Genomic DNA, 23,465 nt, shown 5'->3' with positions numbered 1-23,465 from the left:
AAAAGAAGGTAACACCAAAAGAAAAGCTTACTCATCATTTTTTGTGTCCCTTCCTGTCCTTGGCACTGACTGATCAGAGTCTCCTGCCCTCTCACCCTCCCTTCCTCTCTTTATCTCCCCCACTCCATCCTTCCTCCCATCATCCATTCATCTGCTCCCCTCTTTGTAACCACTTCCTCTGTGGATATTCTGACCTTTCAAACAGCTGCTCTACCTTTTCTAAACACACACACACACACACACACACACACACACACACACACACACACACACACACACAGCCTGTGGCTTGGCATCATACCGCTGGCATTAGAGAAACAGCTTTCAGTGTCTGTGCCCTCATGCCATGCTGTTGACATTTTGAGCTCTGCAATCTCTCTCTCTCTCTCTCTCTCTCTTTCACACACACACACACACACACACACACACACACACACACACACACACACACACACACACACACACACACACACACACACACATTCATGCACAGATGCCACACGCTGCTCATGTGAGCACTGTGCAGGTGGCGTGCTGATATTTGTCTCTCTTGTCCTCTCCTCTTGTTCATTCTTCCTCATCATCAATGCTTCTTCTCCACCTTTTTTTTTGCTTCTTCTCCATCCATCTTTCCATTACTTACACAATGAGTCTATGAGCAAAACATCCTAAACCATCACGTTGACTACATAAAGAAAGATGTTACCCGCAACTAGAAACAGGTGTTTTCCATTCATGCTGCAGATTTGTTGAACCGTTGTTGCAATAGTCAGTTTGCAGGTTGTGTGTCTGTGGGATTAATACAACACTGGTATTCAATGTAATTAACTAGCTGCACCACTAACTGAACTCAATTAACACACTATTCTTAAGGTGCAGATGCTAATAAGCTGAATTATTTGTGCACCACACAGAAGCTCAGCTTGGATCATGAGATCCACGGTTGAGTTCTTCAATTCAGAACAGGAGATCAACATGAGGCAGAGAGAGCTGAAGTATGTACATCTCAGAGGAAGAGGGAGTTGTGGAGCAAGGACAACATATAATGACATCTGTCCTTCTATAGTTGACCATGTCAAGAGAATGATAACAAAGTTATAAGCAGCTAAATTTGAGCCACATCACAAAAACATCATTATCTTCAGTGAAGACGGTTATTTGCCAGTGATTTAACACAGGACTGCTCCAAATGAGCAAATACCTTATTTTACCCTACTGATTGTCACAAGCCAAGGAGAAAGTAGCTCAACGGTGCTTGCTGTATTTTTTTTTTTTACAAAAATAAGAAAAGAAAAGCTCATGTAAGCAAATTGTATTCACTATAGTAAAGCAGTAACATTGTCATCACAGCTATAACCAACAATATCAATTGCAGACGTGTGTCCTTTGTGCCGTAATTCGACATTTTTGCCGGAAAAATTGAGCCTGGTGGCAGGCTGAATAGCACAGTGAAAGAGAGGATTATGGGGAACCAATCTATATGTGGTTGGTGACAATTTTTATTCTTATTATTTTTTTTTACAAACACTGTGCAATCAGTATTTACTTCTAAATGATAAGTTAAAGCAAAAAAGTTGTCTTGTGCCAGTTTAGAAGCTTGGTGCTTGAGAGTGATATGCAGGCTCTGCATACACATACTATAAACAGCAAGGTAAAATATCCTATAATAATAAGATTTATATTAATAAAATGTGGATGTTAATAGTTTCAGTTTTTTTGTTGGTGTGCCTAATGAAATCATCAAAGGCAGTTGAACTACATGTGGGGTTAACTCCACCTGATGAGGAGCCTCAGGGGTGACTCAGAGACTCATATGAAGAATGAAAATAGACCTTTGTGTGTGTGTGTGTGTGTGTGTGTGTGTGTGTGTGTTATCTGGAGACCATTGGGAAAACAATACACATTTATCATCCAGTGTGTGCAGTGCACACAGTGTGTGAGACAGCGAGTGTGTGTGTGTAGTTTACTGTCATCTTGCACTGCCTGTCACTGGCCTGGAGTTACACTGAATGATGTGTTTTGTGTGTGTGTATGTGTGAGTGTTGAGCTTGAGGAGGGATGAGGGCACACTGTCTGTTAAAATTACTGTTGTTGGGTTGAGTCTGACTTTGTAATATTACACACACACAAGCATGCACGCGCGCGCGCACACACACTCACACACACATACATACATACAAGCACCAGCGGCTAACAAAGCCTGTCTTTAACATCTAAGACAGCTGTCTGCCAAAGTGACCAATCAGCCTGCAGCATCGGGGCGAGTTAGGCCAATTGGATGACAAAGACAGAGAGGGAGAGTTGTTCAGAAAGAGCTATTAGAGCAAACCCATGGGGATAAAAGCCAATCAAAATCGATAAAACTGTCTAACTAGCCAATGAGTTGACAGTTAATTATGAAACACTGGCAGCCACAAAGACAGATAGACACATTGTCCTTAAAGGCCATTTTTATGCACACTGTTTAGATTTTATTCAGTTGTCAAGAGAATTTTGGTAAACATGCTTATTGTAATAATCAAATGTGGACTTTGGATACCAACTTTTTACTGCAGTAATCATATTTGTTGTTAAACAGACCAAGGGATTGGCCTCAGACTTCTTTTTAAACATGCAAACACACTTATTTTCCTCCAAAAGTGAACAACAAGAAATCATTATTTTGTTTGCATTCGGGCCTTTGCTAGCTGAGGGGCAGGCAAAGCATACTGCTGAAATAACCTGCATTCACTTCTCAAAAGCATTGTTTTGGCTACAAGTTAAATAAATATAGATCTGTTTGTTGAAATTAACAAGTCTATGAAATAAGCTGCATGCTAATTACTTTTAGAAAGTTGCAGAGAAATGTACAAATGCACACTCACACTCTCAGTGATCACTGTAAAATATTTCTCTTACATAAAGTAGGATAGCTGTTATCATGGCATCAATTGTGGTGTTCGTATATACTGTATGTGGAGTTAGTGTTTTCGCCCAATGACATGATGATCAACGCTCATCAATAAAGTTCTCAAATACAACCAGTAAAGGGTTACATAATGTGGCTCTGAGGGCCTTTTTCCATATGAGCTGCAATCTGATTGGACTAAACCCCTAATAAGCTTGTCTGGACTGTTTGACTGCAGTAACAATGTGACAGCTTTCCCGCAGGGATAGCAGGAGTCTTTCCATCTCTAAGTACTTTAAATGCTGTATATTTAAAGCTCCTGTTGGCAAAATCATTGATTTTTGAGTGTCATTCCCAAATCATCAAATACTGACGCTTTTGAATGGTGGCCGACCCGAAACCCAAAGCATCAGTGTTACTATCTTACCAACAGGAGTTTTTACAATGCATTGTATAGAAAAGTATTGTTCAAGCAAATATATATGTTCGACAAGTTATGATCACCTTCTGTTATTAGCGGGCCAATTAAAAAATCTACTATGATGCATTATGACGTCACCAATAACTGCAATGTGCCTAAATCTGAGATGACTGATTAATCTACAGCAATACACAGTGATTATGACTAGTGGTTTAGTTGCGAGTAGATTATTCTGTGAAACCCCTAGGAGCTGCAGTTGGCTGGGAGGTGCAGACAATATGGTCTGTTTGTTCAGTTTTAAACAACTGTAGAGCTGTCAAGACTTTTAGCCACAACACGTAAGACACTACTCAATAAACCTTAAAAACTAGTTTACGACAGTAAATCTGACCATTTAAGTGCTCAAACTGCAGGACAGCAGACCAAATTTTCCGGCCTGACAGAAATCCAATCTGAGAGCCAGACTATTAATTGTGATCAATCAGGCATCATATTTTTCCTCACAGTGCACATCAAACCAAAACTGATCAGACAAATTTGAACTGATACTAAAATAAGTCAGGGGCAACCAGTTTGGGGAAAAAATAGGGCATAATCTGTGCAGTGTGCTCGCTTTAACCAATGAAAAAAGAGGGGTATTGAGAGAATTTCAAACTCCTTTCCTACGTCCACACACCTGATCAATCACTTTCAAGATATCTGTCTGTCATTGCAAAAGTGTGGGATGAGGAGGTCTCCAGAAATCTTTGACTGTCCAACAAGCACTGGCAGAGCATACTGGCATCTTTATGAGATCAAATCTTTATCTGTGACATAATAAAACATTGCACATAACAATTTGTGTCCATTTGTCTTGAATGAATGAATGAACTATCAATACAACAAATTCAGATGATGGACTATCAGACACAACAGTAATATTGCTTAAATCTTCAACATAAGTAAGATGTCATCCGACCTAGTGAATAACCGAGGATGAATACTCTTGGGGGAGTGGTTTAAACACAGGAGACATTAATTTCACTGACCTCAGTGACTTCCTTTCTATAGAAAGAAGTCAGATACTAGGCCTGTCCTCAGGAGGAGATAACAGTCTAATTGAAAACCAGATGGATCTTTTGACCTTTCTAGTTAATTATACATTGACGCTGTAGATTATTCTCTCGCAGACTGGGCCAGGACCTAAAATTGGTGGTGAGAAAATGAAAGTTGGCTGCATAAGTATTCTGGAGATGGCTTTGACAGGGAAAGTTTCATTTTGTGTTAAATTTCTTATGCTGCCAAATCCTCCTGAAGTCCCTGCAGTGTTAAGATACTATAGCCTGTTAGTGTGTGCTCACAGCTCAGAAAGTTGGCTCGAACTTTCTGCAGTAACATCTCTGAATTCATTTAAAAAGCATTTATGTCTTTGCTAGGATATACAAAAAAGTTTCACTTAGCTGTTTGTGTTAAGAACTACACCTGTGTTAATCATTTCAAGTCTCAGATGAAAGACAGTGCATCATACTGCGTGATATCAATCAATTAATTACACTAGGATATAAACAATACATTTATGAGTAGTATCAGTATCATGTCACTTAAGGAATATGATGCTGTTTCCATAAAACTGCTAGTGGATTGCTTTTTGCTCCGGCATAGTTACGTGTTTCCTGTAAAAATAGGCAGCTCGGGGGACTTGTTGAAGATATTAATTGCTATTTATTGCAGCCAATAGAGCTAAATGTTACGCCCCGGGCCATTGAGCTAGCAGTCCACCTACTCTGCCCAGAATAGAAGCTCCCAGTGAACAAGGCTGGATAGGAACGGAACAACACCACTGCCAAGAAGACGAAGGCCAACTAGCTAATGGCAGCTTCATTCAGCTGCAGTTAGCGTTTACTTCAGCAGTAAAGCTAGTGGTATAAGTCCTTCAGAAAAACTCCATAAATCACCTTGGTACTCTAACTGGCTCCATCGTTCTCAGAAGCTAAGTAGGGCCCCGGTCCCAGTATTGGGAGGCTGCTGGTTTACAGTGGTTAGCATTCGCCTACTTAAGCAGTAAAGCTATCTGTCCAGAGTTGAGGCAGAGCAGGCTGAGCAAGGTTATGTTTTGTACAAGCTATAAAGTGTCCTTTCTATACATCAATTGCAATGTCATTAAAATTAGGGAAGCTTTTATTGGACTCAAAATTAGTATATATCCCAAACTGCAGGATGAGTCATCACCATTCTAAAAAAACATTTTTTACGGAAGTTACTCTAAAATACCATTAAAAATACTTTTTTTGACATTGGTGAGCATGACACTGCTGTATAGATGAGATATAGAGCAAGACATATGTGATAAAAACACATTGATTGATTTTGACTTCATGGGAACTCTTATGGGAAATGGGATTTAACCTTTAATTGTCGTTTCAGTGTATTATGGTCTCTTTCATTATAACAAACATAAATCAGTCGCTTCTAACTAGCTAACTAGCCAGCTAGCTAACAAGCCAGTTAGCTAATGTCACATTGTTATTGCTGATTTCTGCATGACACTCCTGCCTTCTGACTTTTTTCAATGTTACACCCCCACCTTTGATGGCATATCGTTCCCTAAAATTGATCTAAAGTCCAGCAGCAAAGTTGCAGCACTGCTCCTCTGATATCAGTGCAGACTGAAAGAGTAGGAGCATGGGTTGCTAATGCTGGCCTATAAAGCACTGCTAGTAGCCAGGTGATGAAGCAGTGTTTTTTTTTTATTGGACGAATTGATTGATAGTGTGAAGTTGTGAACGAATTTTGAGCGTCCATGCTTTTCTATCTCCATGGGAGCCTGAGTGGAGCACTCCAGCATTTGGGGAGCAGGAAATAAATGACACTCGCAATTTTTTATCTAATGCTGTAAATGACAAATTTGAGGAGAATGCATCAGTGCATTCACTTTATGATGCAAGGGTTTGCATCCCCTTCACTCTCAATAGCCATCAATTAAGGCTTCAGTGGCAAAATAAAGTCTTCAAATCCATCAGTGATGCATCCCTTGAAGAAAAAAATGAACCCCTTTTTCCCTGAAATCATCATTTTTCAACTCACCTCTGTTTTCCAGCAAGGCCATCCCTCCCTCTTGCACACCAGGTGCCAATTATTGTGTGAGCATTGTGGCTCTTTCTATAACAGTCCTGTCACGTCTAAATAAAGCCATGACAAATGTTCACGCAACACACACCTGTGTCTGAATGGAGAAAAGCTATTAAAAGATAGATGAAACCAGCAAAATGACATATTTCATGTCTGAGAAGGGTTTGAGATACATTTCCATTAATGTCCTTGTTGACCTTTACAGTAAGAGACATGTAAAATGTCATTAGTACATTAATACCGAAGGAACTTTGGTGTTGTAGTTAAAAATCAAAGCACGTTGCCATAAACATAGACCCACAGGCCACCTTTGTGTCTTGTATTAACCCTTAGCTGACTGAGACCACAAAGCAGTCTTTCCCCAGAGGCCTGCAGCCAGCGGTCACATGGCAAGGGAAGGTTAAATACATTTACATCTCATACAAGAATGACTCCCCTGGGAAGTCACACTTTAATTTCCTCACCGTAGACCACACTAATAGCAGAGGTTATGGAGCAAGAGCATTACTCATTTCCTTCATGAACACAGATTTCCTCTGGAGAATCCAACTTCATTACTGACTTTCACTGTTCCACTGATGTTCCATAAGCAGGGGATAAACTTCTCATAAGTTCCTTAGAATTGATTGCTTCACTTATTGACCTCTGCAGTTTAATTGCGCATGCCAGTGACCCACTGTATATGTCACTGGCAGTAATGTGCTGAATATTAATGTTTAATGGGTGCATTTACAGTATAGAAAACCCCATAGCTCATTACACTTGTGACTCATCTCCATATTGTACTGGAGTTCTGACTTTGAAAATTAATTTAGCTCGTTTCTTTAAACTTGAAGGACTTTGGACCATTTATTGCACAGATACACTGGTGAATCTGGTGGAAGGAAAAGGTGCTTCACTCAGCATGCAAGAACAAAATTCATCATTCCATAAAAAAATATTAAATTGGAGAGGAGGGAGTCTGCAGCATGAGGATCAGTGATGTGTGCAGAGTGTAAGCTGTCTGATTATGAAGGCGCTTCATTGAGTTACTTGAGATGATTGATGATCATAAAGGCCAGCTGATTGTCCAGCTGATTAGCTGTCAGATGGTAGGCTGATGGTGCATACGACTTCAGCACTCTGCGTGGTGCTTTATATCCTACTGACTGGAAGGTGTCAGTATTTTGTGCAGAGCTTTTGTAAATCACTAGCAAGCCATTACAAACTGCTTTTACTGAGTGCTGAAAAAGTTCAAATCTGAAAAAAGCAACAGGAACAGGAGCATGGCCAATGGAATGTTGGTAAGTGTCATGGAATTCAAATGTCGGGATGTGTCGTGGAATGGAATGTTTGGAGACCTCACAGAATGGAATGGTGGGCCATGTCAGAATGACATGTTGGCATGTGTCAAAGAATGGAATTTTCAGAAGTCTCATGGAATGGAATGTTGGAGAGTGTCATATAATGGAATGTTGGGACATTTCATGGAATGCAGAGGCGGGCCGTACTATTAGGCAAACCAGGCATTTGCCTGGAGCCCCGGGCCCCATACAAGGCCCCTTGGGGCCCCCAAAATGCCCTCTTTATATTTTGTCCCCATATTTATTGTTTTTATAAAAATTTCTTCACAATAGTAGCATCGGGATGTCTAATTTGATCAATTACTCATGTTTTGACGGTCTTTCTGCCAACCGTGGACCCCCCTTCAGTCTGCACTACATGGACAATTCCATGTTACGCATTACACTCATCACGCTGCACGTATGCGGAAAGTCTTTACTAATATTGTATAACCAAGGTCATATGAATCTTTGTTAAGAGTTGAAGAGTCAAGATTATCTTGTCAGTGAGAACATGCATTAGTCGGGCTGAAGAAGATCAGGAAAACTAAAGTTGAAACAAATTCAAATCTATTTGCACACATCCATGCCTTAGGACAATATGAGAATTTGCAATATCCATAGAAAAGGATATTTAATCCAATATGGATTACACTGGCCGAGTGTGATGGAAGAAAGGAAGGATAGTGACTTTTGTTCATCCCTTGTATGGAGTATCTCATTATGCGGTATAAGGTACATTAGACCGCTAGATGCAGGGGCCCCCAAATGACTGTTCGCCTGGAGCCCCCAAATGGCTAAGTTCGCCACTGATGGAATGCAGTCTGGGGATGTGTCATAGAATGGAATGTAAATAAGTGTCATGGAATGCAATGTTCGGATTTGCGATAGAATGGAATGTCTGAAGGTGTCGTCGAATAGAACGTTGGAACATGTCATGGACTGGTGTTCTGGGATCTTCTGGGAAGAATGGAATTATCAGAAATCTGGCGGGAACGCTGAAACTGGAGACAGGGAGAACACAGATTATATATACAAGGGAGGAGGAGATAACGAGGCACAGGTGTAACTCATCAGGGACAATCACAATGGCGGGAAAACGCACAGGGGCAGGAAGGGATCTGAAACGGGAGGAGAGTTAGACACCAAAACAAAACAGAACTAAAAGACAAATAATAATAATAATAATGATAATAATGATAAGAAAAACAAAAGCATGACCTGAAGACTGCTGAATGACTGCTGAACTGAATGAATTCTCCAGCAGCTACAATTCTCATTTTCCCTCTAATGCCACCATTTTCCTCCTCACCCCGTCCCTCCTCCTACCGTTCCTCTCTTCAAATCACTTAAACAGCAGGAAAGATTCATCTAGCACACTTCAAAATGATGGACGGGGAATGTTAAACACTGCCCTCATCTTCTTTTTCATCTTGTGATTGACACCGGAAGCTCTCTCTCATGAGACTTCATCATGTTGTCTTTTCTCCTCCTCATCCTCCTCCTAATATCAGTCTCCTTCATTTCTGGTGCTTTGCACAGAAAGCTTTCCGATGTTCTCCCTCTTTTCTTTACATCCTCACTCCTCCTCCTCCTTCTTATTTCTGGTGATTGACACTTGAAAAGCTTTTGCTGTTTAAAGAGTTTCTCTCCCCCCACACACTTAAGGGCTCTCTGAGTAATGAAAATTATTGTAATGTGTGTATGTGTGTGAGACAGAGACGTCCGTCTGTAAGAGGAATTGAGGAGAAAGAAGATGTAAATTATTCAAGAGCGAGAATCACTCTGAATGACTCCCATTGAAGTCTGCTGAAGTGGTTTTGTTCTCATAATAAGGAGGCTGTTGTGAATCACAGGTGCATGATGAGGTTTTGGTTATATGAATTAAAGAGAGACTGGTACCAAATGATTTCATTTAAAACACAACAGGAATTTGAAATAGGAGAGGAGAAAGAATGCAGCAGATCATACAAATAAATGCTAAATAGTCTGTGTCTTGTCTTCTCTCACATATAATAGGGTAAGCAAGTGTCTCATTATCTCTCCACGTTTTCTCTTTCTGTAATACATTCTTCAATTAGGGTAAACAGCTCTTATTTGCTACCCGTCTCTCTATCTGTGTTCCTACATTATAATCTTTATCCATCCCTGCCCCTGTCAGTTCTTGTTTTTAGTCCCACTGTAGAACAAAGAAACATGACAAGAGGTACTTTCATTCGAGGGAGAATCAACAAGTTTCAGAGCAGCTTCCTGGTGAAGTTTTTATCAGGCTCGGTGAGTGCTTGTTAACGTTTTTTGTCAAGTCACTGTCACATCAGTCTGCCACGTACATGTACATCCTGATCTGTGAGTCAACAGCCCAGTATCTCTAGGAATAATGTCCACATTGGATTACTTAGCACCTCACATTTACATTCAGTGCCAGCACTTTTTAACTACATGTGAATAAATGGTAAGATCTTAGTCATCAAAGCCACCACCTCAACGCCATATGAACCTTATCAAAGCAGAAATAGACAACTTTTCCCCCTTCTAGTGTTTCTCTGTGGTATTACTGTTGCTGCAAAGACAGTGTTAGCAACAAGCTGCATTGCAGCCATGAAACAGGTTGTAATTAAAGCTACATTTCTATACCTAAACTGTGTAATTATATACTTGGAAATTAAATTGCTAATTGAAGTTAATCATCATTAGATCTCAAATTATCATCTGAATGCATTGCACTGTGGCTAGGGCTTGAACAGGCCAATTATCAGCAACAGTTACACTGCTGTGGAGGCCATCACTGAACATTGAACTGTTAAATCAGACAGCCTGTTAATCTCCAGTCAGGATACCTACATAACATGGAGTGAGAAATGATCTCTCTCTCATACAGCCTGCTGTGATACAGCTGTTAATTAATGGAGTGGAAGTGTTATGTTTAAATTTAACATGACAGACAGTGAAGATGTCTTCCTTTAAAGCCTTATTGATATAAGTGATAAAGGACTGAAGCAGTGAGGTGACCAGAATAACAGGATGAAGGCTATGTCTAACAAGGAGAGATGTACATTTTATTCATGTTAATGAATGGATTCACAGATCCGAGTTTTCTAGTACAGGAGGCAGCTGTAAAACTGCAGCATGCTTGGTTTTCTCAATCTCCCTTTGACTGTTGATGCCTCATTTCAGACATCTTAGATTAGTATCTTTGTCCTCTAGGACAAAGAGCCTTAGCCTCACCTCTTACCTCGTCTCACTGTGTGTGAATGCTGCCCCTGTCTCTTCCCCTTGTGCTAATGGTGCCCTTATCTCCTCTCCCTATGTTAAGAGTGCCCCCGTCTGTACCTATGTGCGAATGGTGTTCTCATCTCTTCTCCCTCAGTGTGAATTATGTCCTTTTGTCGTCTTCCTTGGCTTGAACGGTGCCCCCTCTCTCTTCACCTCTATGTGAATGGTGTCCTTATCCCTTCTCTGTCTGTGTGAATATTGTCCCTGTCTCTGTCTCTGTGTGAATGGTGCCCTCATCACCTCAGTGATTGAGGGTAGACCCTTCTGCACCTGCAGATAATTTCCTGAACTCTATTGTTGTCGTGAGCTACATGTACTGATATTGCAACTTTACACTTACTGAAACAGATGCATAGGTTTATTGACAAACACTGTCTTCTTTCATGTGAATAAATGCAAAATCACAAAAAATACATATTGTTTAATGTCAGGACAAGCAGTGTAAATTTCTTAAAAAGATATTTACCTTATTTTATCATGAGGGCCATTAAAAAAACCCTAAACAGCAGTCTCCTATGTAAACCTTTGATCACCATACTACACCGGGAAGAAAATATGTAAAAAGAAAAAAAAAATCCTGTGAAGCAATGACATTGCTCATTATCCTAGTAATCCAGCTATAACAATTTATACACGTCGCAGGTAATAACACAGTAATAATGAAAGCTATACCCACTGAAGATTTATTCAACCTTAATTTGACCTAATGAGTCATCCTAATGTTGGGTTTCCATAAAAATGACAGAATCATTTGGACTCATTTATTGGATCAAATTTGCTGTAATCACATCTCACCCTCAGTGGCTCCAGGCAAAAGCAATGGAGCAGCAACTAAATCAAGGTCAATAGAAAATACTGTGTTAAATTAAGGTCAAAGAGAGGGCAGTTTTATATTCAATCTACCCTATGATATTCACAGTTAGAAAACACTCGGCTCATTTCCATAGTAAAAGCGCTGAGGTTGCATTCTGAGGTGCTCTGGTAACAATAGGAGTAATTTTTCATTTCCATACCATCTCCATATAATTATCATAACCTACATCTGCCATGTCAGAGTCATTGAGAAGGAGGTCAATAAAATATGAAACCTGCATCTGTGCAGAAGTAGCAGAATAAGTCTCCCAAACTGGCTCTATTCAAAGTTAGGTCATGACAACAGATATCTCATTCTTGAATTGTTAATACATTTCTTAAAATATTTTTATAAACTGTGAGTAAAATCAAAATAATCCAAGCCTGCAGAACGAGCTATGTGAATGTTGATGAAACCCATTTACTTATAAATGAAGAGTTCATTCAAGGAACAGTATTTATTTTGAATTAACACGATGGCACCACCTCAGAAATGGCATGTTACACAATGGAGATCATCACTCACCTCCATCATCTTCTGGACCAAAGTGGCACTGAAGCAAGTGAAATAGGGGTGGTGCAGTGATGCAGAAATTGAGGTAATTCAACAAATGGCCTACTATTCTGTTGAAGAAACAATGGGACTGCAGCCTCACTCAGAGCTCGTGCACTCCCCTCCAAGAGTTGCACCACTTTTTGTCCATTACATTTGTTCACCTAGTTGTGCACAAAACCCTGCTCTACAGGTGAATCATACTGTTGGACCACATGCTTTTCCAAGGCACACCCATAGAGACAGGTCTTAGTGTGATCAGGGCCTTCCTTTGTTCAACAGATCAGGGGTCTCATTTATAAAAAATTGCATAGGATCCATACTAAAAGTGTATGTCCGCCCAGAAGCCGAAAATGGCGTGCGCCAAACAAATATCCAATTTATAAAACCATGGCCACACACACCTGCAGTCAATGTTCCCTTTATAAATCACAATCAACCTTGAACTGTGCGCACATGAATCCGCCTCATATCCCGCCCTCTACATACCCACAATCAACCATAAATGGTCAATGCAAGCACCTCATGAATGTTGATGGATATAAATAAGCCTGCTTATCAGTGGTTTTTAATAGTTGAATCATGGTGACAACTGAGAAAAAGACAAAAAAGAGGAACTTTTCTGACATGGAAGTTGAATTGCTTGTTGGTGAAGTGGAGGTGAGAAGAGACATATTGTTTGGCATCATGTTGGAAAGGGAGGGAGACACAGACTTGGCTGACACAGATGAACCAGGTAAGTATATTTTATTTACATTTTATGGCTATGCAAAACAATTTGGAAATGTCTCCAGTGATCGTGTTCACTGCAGCGATTTTACATACTGCTACACTAGTTTTCATAACTAGGCCATATGAAAACTAAAATCGTTCTTGTACAGTATTCATTCCTTGATGAAATCTATAATCACAGATTTCTACAACCGGTGATGTCCAGCCCTCTCCGCTGTCCTCCGGGGGTGGGAATGTGGCAGTGGTGAGACAGCGCTGAGGAAATATGATTTCAGATTTGAGTTGGCTGATATCTTTTACATGAACCTATAAATAATTCAGATCATTTGTGTGATGTATTATTATGCACAGAATAATGCCTCTCATGTTTGATTTCTACAATCTACTTCAGAATCAGAATCAGAATCAGAATTCTTTTATTTGTTCCGCAAACAGGGAAATTTCTGTGTCACAGCAGCCAAAGGACAATAATATTACAATAAACAATAATAAAAGTAAAAACAAACAATATAATAAAAAGGTAAGAAATAGACATAGGCTCTTATATACATCGTGGGTATGAAAAATTGCCCAGTTAGTGCAATCCAAAAAGTGCCTTGCCTCCAAAATGGTCGTACGCCATGGTCAGAGTTTGTGCACAGCTCCGCACATTCAAAGTTTATAGATCACAACTTTTGCGTGGGAAGTGGCGTACGCCTCTTTCAGGCCCCATTTTGAGCAATGCAATGTTTATAAATGAGACCCCAGAACTTGCATTCTGTTTCTCTTACGGAAAACATAGCAAAGATATCTTTTCCAACAACTACTTTCCCTGGAATTTTTTGAGACAAAGGTGTCAAAAGCTGGAGAACATCCATGGCATGTGTGGTGCACACAGTTTGTGCGTGCATCTTTGGTGTGCCGTGCGCTTCAGTGAAAAAAAAAAATCATGGTTTGACAGTGCCAATATGGATATAAATTCAATACCAAGATGGAACAAAAAATGTGTCCTTTTTACCCAGTGTAGTAATATTTGGTACTGATTTGGCACGACTGGGTCACATGACATGGAAGCTGTTGGAAAAGCTGCAACTATTTTCTATTCAAGTATCAAACATTTATCCTGTCCTCTGGTGTTCCTACATGTGAGGCTCTTTTAAGATATCTGACGTATAATTTTATGTGTCGCCCAGTGAACTGTTCCTAAATAGAATGATGAATTGTTGTGGTTTTATCTTGTTTGTTTTTATTTCTCTTTCTTGTTCATTTCTATGGACCCTCTGCGAGACAGTGATCAGTAATCACTTAATATGAGAAACATAGTTGTTAGCCTGCTGTGGTGGATCCGAGCAAATATGGCCTTTAACCAGGTATTGAACCACTGACTTGAATTGCACTAAAAGCAAAAAGGAAAAACACTCTGATTCACTAACTGAAGGTCATTTTAAAGTTTTATCTGTGTATGTTTTCTGAATGGAATTTAGACATTTCTATCAAGCATAACTGTGCAATGAAGCCTGATTGATCTTTTCTTCCTCCAAACAGCAATAGATCCACATCTGCTGGATAAAACACACGTGAACACCTCAACTGCTAATGGACATTATATCAAAGCTCCATTTATTCTGCCCACAGCAATATGATCCAACTGGTGCTTTGTCAGTGCTAATAGAGTTTTCCATCAAGGCCTGATGGATGATGTCGAGGTGTCGAGGTCACATGGTGCGGCATGCTTTATTTCCCAGTAGCAGCTGAGAAACCATAAGCTTAAGGTTTTTTATAAAGCTGTATGAGCTCAAGGTTGTTCAATAATCTTCATACTTCAGCGTCGGCTTGCTCATCACATACCTTAAAATGAATACCAACAGTTTCTGCCTGCCAGACAGTGTTCAGTTTGTTGTCTGCCAACACTACTCATGTCTACATGGGCTTTTATAAAACCAGGAAGTTTTAATGTCTGCTTCAGATAGACCTCGGAGCCTGCTCTTCCCTCCTTTCCCTGCAGTAGTCCACAGTAGCCTCATAATCAAACTGAATCACCATTTTGTTTTACTTCATTTACTCAGCCTGTCTTTGTTTTCATGTTGGCCAATTTCTTGTTTGAAGGGGTTGGTGTTTTGTTTGCACTTAATTATTCAGTAGACAGAGACTTTTCAATACTGCTTATGTCATTTTGAATCAAAGCAGAAGCTGCAGTAGTGGTTATACTCTATGAGCAGTTAATGCTTTTTTGAAAAATGTAAAGAAATGTGAGCTTTTAAGAGAAATTATTTCTGTTTCAACAGCTCTGGGGCGATGGAGAAATCGCTCCAAGGAGGCGGGTCTGTGTAACTGTTTAGCCAATTGCTAATTTAAGATATGAACGCACGACATAAAATTTAGCCAATTCGCGTCCTCAAATCTAATCCGATATGGGCAACTATGTTATCGCCCCAAGCAAGCCACTGCTAAGGTCGGGACTAGTCTGTACAGCACCATTTTTACCACATGACAATGGCGAGCATGATCACTACTCCTCCAAGACCCAACCCTAACTCGGTAAAATCTCTCGTTCAAGATCCATTTGAGAGGAGAACTTTGGCGGAGAAGCTACAGGTGAAAGAGCTGGGCCCAGAACAACCTGACCTCGCAATCAGACAGCAGGCCAGCGAAAAAGGGAAGCAGTACATGTGAGGCTTCTCTCATAGCTGGTACACCAGAAAGGCATGGCTAGCCGGGTGCGGTCATGCTAATGCCTTATTTTGCTTTCCGTACTTGCTTTTTTAAACAACGGGGACAGATCCAGCATGGACAGTTACTGGAGTGAGGGATATGAAGCACCTGTCTGAGAAAGTAAGGAAACATGAGAACACCAGGGCACACATGGATAATTCTGTCAAGCTAGCCATGTTAGGGAGAGTGAACATCACTACGCAGCTGGACAACGACCACAGGATTGCTGTGAGTAAACACAACAAGGAGATGGATAAAAACAGGCACATTTTATCCAAAATAATCGATTGTGTTAAGTTTTGTGGGGCTTTTGAGTTGGCGTTGCGTGGGCATGACGAGACTGACTCCTCGGACAACCCTGGCATTTTCAGGGGATTGGTGGATTTTGTTGCCTCCCTAGACAGTGTGCTGGAGGAGCACCTTAAGACAGCTACCGTTTTTAAAGGCACGTCAAATATGGTACAAAACGAACTGTTGGACTGCATGCTTTCAGTGCTAAAGGAGTACATTCTGGAGAGCGCTGATTTTATCGCCATTCAAGCCGACGAGACGTAACATCCAAGAGCGGTTTTTCGAGTTCATTACCATCCAGAACACAACCGCCGACACCATCTCTACAGCGCTTCTGGAGAGGCTAAGCACCATACTCCCAAATGGACAAAAGGCCAAACTTGTCGCCCAAGCTTACGACGGAGCTGGTGTCATGAGGGGAGCCACCGGTGGAGTGCAGCGTAAGATAATGGATGTCTACGAAAATGCTCACTATGTCCACTGCTATGCGCATCAGCTGAACCTCATCATGCAGTAGGCAACATCACACATCCCCAGAATCAGCACTTTTTTTTTCGACCTTGCAGGATTTTCTGCCTTCTTCTCCAGGTCACCCAAGCAAACCACCATGCTTGACCAAGTGGTTGCACACAGACTTCCCAGAGCCTCTCCAACACGGTGGAACTTCCACAGTCGTGCTGTTAACACTGTGTACGAGCACAAGGATGACCTCTTAAAGTGTTTCCAGACCATCAGAGACTCTGGGAACTTTGATCCCCCAACTGTCAGAGAGGCTGGGGGCTTTGTGAGGATGCTTGAAGACGAGGCTTTCTGTTTTTTCCTGGCATTGTTCCACAAGATCATGCCAAATGTGGACATGCTATTCAACCAGCTGCAGAAGAGGAACATCGACCCTGTCTTCATTAAAGCACTTGTCCAGAGGTTCACAGACAGCATGCTAACGATCAGGTAAATAACTATTTTTACTATTGGCTGATAAAGCTGTTGTTGTTAGAAAGATGAGATGCCAAAGGTTTAAAAACTCTTGCTTTCTACAATATATCTGCCCACAGCAATTATAATATGGTCAGGGTTTGGCAAAAGATTGTGTTTATGGCAAATTAAGTAATGTTTAGAGGGACAGTTTACCTGTAGTGCGGACCTTGTTGTGAGAAGTTTTATGTACTAATCATGGAAGAAACTCGAACGCTAACAAAGTCAGCTAACTAGAAAATGAGTTAACTATGCACACAACAGCCTCTCTGGATTATCTGGAGTAATGGGGTCAGGATTTCTAGAAAGAGACATTGCTGTTGAGTTTTTCAAATATATTTTTTGAGCTTTGAGCACCAAGAGCCCTAGTTCCATCTAGTTCTGTTATATTGAAGTGAAGGCAGACATCTCTATTAAACTTGGACTAAAAAATTAAACTCACACCAAAACATTGGATAAATAGCACAACATTTAAGATGAAAAATATGTATTTTTGATTTTGGTGTGAACTGTCCATTTAAGGTATTAAGGTAAATTTAGGGTTAATCAACTGATACAACTGGATTAAGTCAGGTTATGGTTAGGATTAGGCAATTTAAACACTTAGTATAGGTTAGGGAAAGTTCATGGTCAGAGTTAATAAAAACAGGGATTGCCTTCGGTATTAAAGTCGCTATGCTACACAACAAACCACCTATCCGGCTTCCACCCCCAGATTATATTGTTGACGTTGCATTCTGAGTACGACATGGCTGCCGGAGCTGATCTCTGCCATTCTAGACAATGCTAATGGTTCCACACAGTGCATCCCAGAAGCGTCCCAGAAGCAGTGCCTACAGTAATGACAAACTCTCTCTAAGCCTGGAGGTTTGATAGACGGTTTGTGCCTCTCATTTAATTCTCAGTTGATTTTTTTTTTTTTCAAAAAGAGCATAAAGCTATATTAATGTTATAAAACACCTTTCCTATACAGTGAAACTGTGACAACTGTGACAAAAGTGACAAATGTATGTAACATTTGTCACTGTTGAGGGACATCATGTACTTTCTGAAATTTGCAAATGTCCCTGTGAGCAAAGTCTGAAATCTAATAATGTCCTGCTGCTGTTATATGTCTGACAAGAAGGTGTAAATAGTAGTACTACTGTAGTAGGTCTGAGAAATAGTTGTATTTGATTAGAAGTCGTCTATCTGCCTCCATTTCCTCCTGCCTCCTACTGTGCTTACAGCCTTTCACATTTCAGCCTCTATTTCTCCTGATTCCCTTTCAACATCATTTCTCTTCACCCCAGTATCAAAACCAACAATGGCAGTTAATTTGTCTCAGCGTAGAAAAGCCGTGCTCACCATTGGTCTCTGCTCTCCCTAGAGCAGATATGAAGCTGCAGAATGAGAGACTATATGATGAAATCAGCATAAAAGTGGACCTGCCAAATTCACAGGCTTATTGTATTGTTACAGGACAGATGAGACAGATGGAGATACAGGAAAAAAGAGACAGAGGCACAGAGATTGAGCAAAATGGAGAGTGGAGAGGATACAGTGATTGGGAGAGCTGGCCACTGGGACTAATTAAACTGCCATTGTTGGCTCTGATACAGAGGGAAGATTATTTAGGAGGACTGGAGTTTGCAACTTACGTAACACTACAGGGTGAGTTCACTCATTTTAAGAAGTCCTCCACCCGACTCCATCCAGTTTAATTAGTGCCATGGTAGCCATTGCATATTATTACCTTTACTTTTATTTAAAAGAAGCATCTGGCAAGACGGTACCCATCTTATCAGTCTGGAGCCTTATTTGGATAGGGTTTGTCTTACAAAACCCTATTATTGTAAGGGTATTGTAATTATTTGGCCAGTATCTCTTTGATTTTGACCAACTTGGCCGCAATAATATCAGGCATACAGTAGTTCTGCACAAATTAACAGCACTGAGCTGGGAAATCATTCAGTGATTTCTGTAGCATTTATCATTATTCTCCCTGCTTTTACATTAAGCCATACAAAAAAATGCCAGGAAATTAAACAATCCCAGTAAGACAATAAACACTATTTTAGAGTTCAATAAGTGAAGAGCTTTTCTGTGCACTTAAGAATATGACTTTTTCTGATCCGATGCTTGGCAGGATAACAATATTTGTCTGTGCCTCAAAAGACTTATAAACTTATAAATCAGTGGAAAAATCAGTTTTATAATGCTAATGATATTGTTAAGGTTTGGTTATGTGTAAGTAAAAATTGTGGTTTAGGTGAAAATTACAAATTTGTTTAGTTTAGTGGATCGTCTTCATGCATATTTAATAACCACATGGTTAAGATGATGGAAAGATTGTGGTCATTGTCACAATTACACTGAAAGGATACAAACACAAGACACACCGGCAGGCAGAAAGTATAACAAAAAGTGAGCTTTAATGAGCTGATTGTCCAAAATCAAAAATCCATAAGTGTGAACAATAAAAAGGCAGGCATGGGAAAATACAAAAACAATACAAAAACTGAGGACAAACCAGAAAACCTAGAGGAACAAATCAGGACCACACGAGGCCTTGGGAACAAGCACAAAGGGCAAGAAACATGGCCGACTCCTTGAAAGAGTTCCTGCTCCATCTGTAGATATAAAGGGCTCATTCTAAGGTAACAAAAACGCAATTCTTAGTTTCGGGTGATTATCCATGACTTTCCTGGGGAGAGCACTTGAGAAACAATCATGGGTGAAAATCCCCCTAAATTCGACCCACTGAACATTTAAATACAAACTGATGTCTACAATGATTAAGACCTAGAACCTCATCTATGAAAAACTTGTATGAGACACACTGTACGACACTGTATGAGGAAGGGAAATTTGTATTAATAAGAGACAGAGGGGGATAGATCACAGGTGGGTTGAACATCGTCCTCCACTGTTAAATCCCACTATTATTGGCTATATTCATCCTTGCATTTTACTCAAACTCAGCATTCCAGGGAGCTATTTTACCCACCACCCAGTGATTTTTAATTTCCTATAAAGTGAGGCACCGCAGGAATGGTACAGGTAAATCCTCACATTTGTCTCTATATTACTTTTATGTTACAGCTCCCAAATTAGCCATTACACTGTACCTTTGTAGGTTAAGTTTCCTCTCCTGTGGGCAGTCAGGACACCAAATGGGATGTATATGCAATGATCTTTTATCCATAAAATTAAACTGGTGTCGACACCAGCATGAGAAATTATTTTCTACTAACTTATATTCGTCCCACTAAGTAAGAGGCTAAATTAATCTGGGGGGACAGATTTAATTAAAGTGTTTTGGATACTTTGACTAAATCTGATACTTAAAGGAGGTGTTCATTTAAAGTTAAGATTATAATAATCCAGAATCTGCACTGAGCAGTTGTTATGTTACAGTCATTGCTGGAAACAAGTCATGAAATAGTACAGACAATCCACCCAGCACTGCTACCTTCCTGTTTAGTACAGAACACAGTCAGCCAAGCTCAAAATATGATTATCGTTGCTGTGGTTAATTCTGACATTATGACAACACATTAGTACAGTGTAAATTACATTGCAGGGGATGTGCCTAATCCCTTAAGAGACCACACTAATTAAGACATTTTGTTGTTTGTGCTATGGATTCCTTTATCTCATTAAACACACAAATAGTCATTGTTTATGTTATCACATGGTCTCAGACTGTTAACCCACATGAGATTTAAATAATTAAGATATAATGGCTTATACCATATCTCATTATTTCACACAATCTCCCAATTAGAAAGCCAAAGATTGGGGAGATGGGCTAAATTAAAACCAGCAATCCCAGTGGAATGCTGGGATTAAACCAGGGAGCAATTATTATTTCTATTAACGAGTCTGTAACAAGGTCAGCGGCTGGATAACTGGATAAGAGTGGAGACAAAATGTGTGTGTCTGTGTGTGTGTGTGTTAGAGTGAGAAAGAGAGAGAAAAAACAGTAAAACAGAAGGAGCTTTACAGGTTTTGCAGACTCCAGTGTTAGCATGTGATTTAATCTTGTGAGTAATTGATTGCATGACATGGATCCAGTCTGCCACTGGTCAGATCACTGTGTGTGAGGTCTCTGTTATTTGAAATCTGAAAAATAAGGTGCTTTTCTCTTGGGGACCAAGTCAAGACCTTAAAAGAACAATTATTTTAAAACAAAGATTTAAGCACATTCTGTTAATTAATTTAGTTTAGATTTAGTGGAAATACTTTCACAAATGTTTAATTAGATTAACTCAAACAGTTCACACAAAATAAGCATGGCGCTGCCAGGAGCCCTAGAGTTCTGTGCCCAGTTGAAAATCCTGACTTGTTAATAACTAGCCTGGTAAGCTATTTTTTTTGTTAACTATGAAAGTGTTTTTATGCAGTATTTAAATGAAAAACAAGAGGTGACTGCTTGATTGTTTGGTTACATGTATTTGATGCACGCCTTGTTGTGCTTGCACAATCACTAGATAATTGCATTGCAGAACTGCCCTAACCTTAACAAAATCAATATCATGGTCAAAGTAGCCATACAGTCGTTCGTGTACTCGCTGAGAGCAGCTATCTGATGTTCAAAAGAAATAGACCTTCATCAAAACAACAATGTGTCACACTGTCTCAGGTTACTGCTTGAGGTTATATTTTCTATTTTATTTTTTGACAGCGCAAGTTTTTTTTGTGCCTAAACCTAACAAGATCATAAGCACAATCTTGTTGGGTTTAGACACAAAAAACACTTCGTTAGTCTTAGGAAAAGATCATGTCTTGGTTTAAAATACCTGCATTGGTCACCACAAACACAGATGGAAATTGTCCTAAAGTCTCCTTCAAAAAATCTGCTCAAATGTATGAATGTGAAACTAAAAAAACATGTTTTATTGCAGTTGTGTCAATAACAACTCATTTCACAAACTGTAGCCTGAACACTGGCCTTCAAGGCCGTCAACAGAACTGCACCCTTCTACCTCCAAGCACTGGTCAGACCACACGCCCCAGCGCGAGCAATTCGCTCCCCTACATCAGCTGGCTGGCTGGTACCGCCATCGCTGAGAGCAAACAAAGGCCGCTCAGCGAAGTCGCGACTCTTCTCTGTTCTGGCGCCTCAGTGGTGAAACAAATTCCCGACCAATGTCAGGACAGCAGAGTCACTCGCCATCTTCCGCAAAAGACTCAAGACTCACTTGTTCAGACTTCACCTCGACTCCACATAGCATGACCCCCCCCATGTGACAAATGTACTTATTGCAAGTCGCTTTAGACAAAAGCGACTGCTAAATGCCCTAAATGTAAATGTAAATGTAAATAACACAAATATTCCCTTCCTTTGCTATTGTGCTTAATAAAATTGGTGGGTTACTTACCTTTGTACCTTGACCTTGACATATAGCTCTTATTAAATTCCAAGAAAAAACTAAATGTGTGTTCAAAGCGCCAATATGTCAAATTACAGAGGTGAATATAACATTTAAAGGTGACATTTCTAACCAGATTTTTTAAGCGGATGGTCATTATCACTCTATTATTATGTGTGGCATTCAGCCTTCTCATTAGCCTTTTCTCTGAGTATCTTTCTCGGGAGGAGGTTTTGATTTTCTGCAAGCAGTCACTAGTAACTGATGTATGCAGCTACTGTGGTGTTCACCGGAGACATCGGTCAGTAGACACAATACTTCAATACAAAAGCAATTAGTTGGTTAAGTTAGTGATAAACCATGAGGTGTCCCAATACAGGAAAATAATAGAGAGAGGTTCATCCCTGTATTCTGTCATTTAATTTGATTCAAAAATCAATGCATATTTTTCATACTCAATGTCTTGTAGACACAGTTTCTGTAATATGCAAATCTGCTTCAGAAAATAAGAAGAGTCTCTAAAGGCCTCATAAAGGAGCTTATACTGTCAACACTCATTTGTCTTGAAAAAGAGATACAGCAACACACACACACACACACACGCACCAAATACACAAAAACACTGCAAATGTGCATTGATTACATACACAGTAACACATGCAGACACACACCGATACCCTCTGTGCTGACGAATATAAAATGACATTTCAATTTACCTTTTTGGGTCGCTTTGATGATTTACTTCCTTTTTGTAGAATAAAGATGCAAAAAAGGAAAAAGAACAGAGAAAAGAAGGAGGTGGAGAGAGATAATAACTCATCCTGCTGACACAGAAACAAAAAAACAGAAAACAAAGTGGGAGTGAAAAGAGAAGGCGGCACCTTTCAAACGAATGACAGATGAAAAAATGAAGATCACAGTAATAGTATGAAAAAAACTGATGGTAAGCTCACGAAAATTCTCAACACAAATGGATTTTCTTTGGAAACAAATGAGCTTATCCCAC

Source organism: Pagrus major, chromosome 16 (genome assembly GCF_040436345.1).
Source record: "Pagrus major chromosome 16, Pma_NU_1.0".
NCBI lineage: Eukaryota > Metazoa > Chordata > Actinopteri > Spariformes > Sparidae > Pagrus > Pagrus major.
This window is presented reverse-complemented; position numbering follows the sequence as displayed.